The sequence below is a fragment of the Amborella trichopoda genome, chromosome 6 (assembly GCF_054954075.1).
Source record: "Amborella trichopoda isolate Santa Cruz 75 chromosome 6, AtrichopodaSantaCruz75HAP2 v2.0, whole genome shotgun sequence".
Lineage (NCBI taxonomy): Eukaryota > Viridiplantae > Streptophyta > Magnoliopsida > Amborellales > Amborellaceae > Amborella > Amborella trichopoda.
Window position 1 is genome coordinate 44012663 of NC_142341.1, and position 1501 is coordinate 44014163.

At 36.7% G+C, this 1501-nt stretch overlaps 1 long non-coding RNA gene across 1 annotated transcript; it reads left to right on the forward strand.

Annotated features, from left to right (window-relative positions):
- The first annotated feature begins 454 nt into the window (after positions 1-454).
- On the forward strand, positions 455-1145 carry LOC148781801 (uncharacterized). The gene is made up of 2 exons (XR_016057003.1): positions 455-674; positions 758-1145. It is a non-coding gene; the product is annotated as an uncharacterized LOC148781801 (long non-coding RNA).
- The last annotated feature ends 356 nt before the right edge of the window (positions 1146-1501 follow it).

A 1501-nucleotide genomic window follows, 5' to 3' on the forward strand; every position in this document is an offset into this window, starting at 1 on the left:
AAAGATAAACGGTCTTTTTGTAAACAATCCCTCAAAATACACCCTTAAAATATACCGCAACATTTGAAGAGAAATCCTTTTCTTATTTTATTTTCATAGGAATATTACAGCACCACCCCCGTTTGTCCTCCTCATAAATGTCCTTATTAGTAACGTTTATAGAAGTCAAATTTAAGACCACCATAAATATCATTGAATTACTCATTAAGGCCATGTACCATCTTTCTAAATATGGGGACAATTCAATTATCACAAAAGAAGCCATGTAACATATTTGAGGAACTTCCATGCATGTTCTGGACCAGGCCAATTCGCAATGAACCAAAACAATAATTTTACATCCCCACCAGAAGCATGATACAGAGCATGGTTTATTCTGAAGTCTCATTCATCAGTTAGCAATGGGCTTCTACTACCTTAATGATCTCCGGATTCAGATGGTGATGATTGTGAAACATGGAGCTTGGAACGGGGACATCTAGGCTTTGCAACTAGAATAAGATCCGACTTTTTCTGTCTCACTACTGAAGTATTTTCTGTCATGTCAAGTTCCTCTGGCTTGGTTCCATTTGGAAGCTCCCAATCAAAATGAAACAAAAGTTGAGCGAGAACAATTTCGATCACTGAGTTTGCGTATGATATGCCAGGGCAACCCCTTCGCCCTGCACCAAATGGTATGAGTTCAAAATCTTGGCCTTTGAAATCAATTGTGCTTTTCTCAAATCTCTCTGGTATAAATTGATCTGGATTTTCCCAGATTTTTGCACTTCTTCCTATTCCCCAAGCATTCACCATAACCCTTGTTCCAGCTGGTACATGGTAGCCACCAATTATGCAATCCTCGCGTGAAACTCGGGCTATAATAGGAATCTGGGTATGGAACCTAAAGATTTCCTTAATGATGCATTTGAGGTAGGTCAATTAAGGTAAATCACTCTCTTCGACCATTGGTTTTTCCCCAATTGTGTTTCTGAGTTCTTCTTGAGCTTTCCTCATTATTCTCGGGTTCCTGATGAGCTCCGACATAGCCCAAGTCATTGTAACGTATGATGTTTCAGTTCCCCCACCGATCATATCCTGCCAATACCACAAATACAAGACAGAGAAACAAACATTTAATCCAGTGAAAATAAGATAGAAAGCAGTGAATATTGGCTTTTGGCAGCATGGCTTAGCAGTTAGCAGAGTTGGGTTGGAGAAATACCACCCGAACTACAAAATCAAGCAATCACATGCTACAATCTCCTCCCTTCAAAAAGAAAATAATAAGCAAATGGATGTAGCTATATCAAAATAAAAATAAATGAAAAAATTAAAATAAAATAAAAAAATAAATTATTAAATAGAAAACAAAACTAGAAACCAAATGGGCTCAAAAAACGTCTTCAGAAATACAATTAGAAAACTTGATTTACAGTTGGAGATATTTTAAAAATCCCAAAAAATAGGAAAACAAAAAAATCGGGCATATGTTAAGAAAAACTCACTAATATTTGCGAGA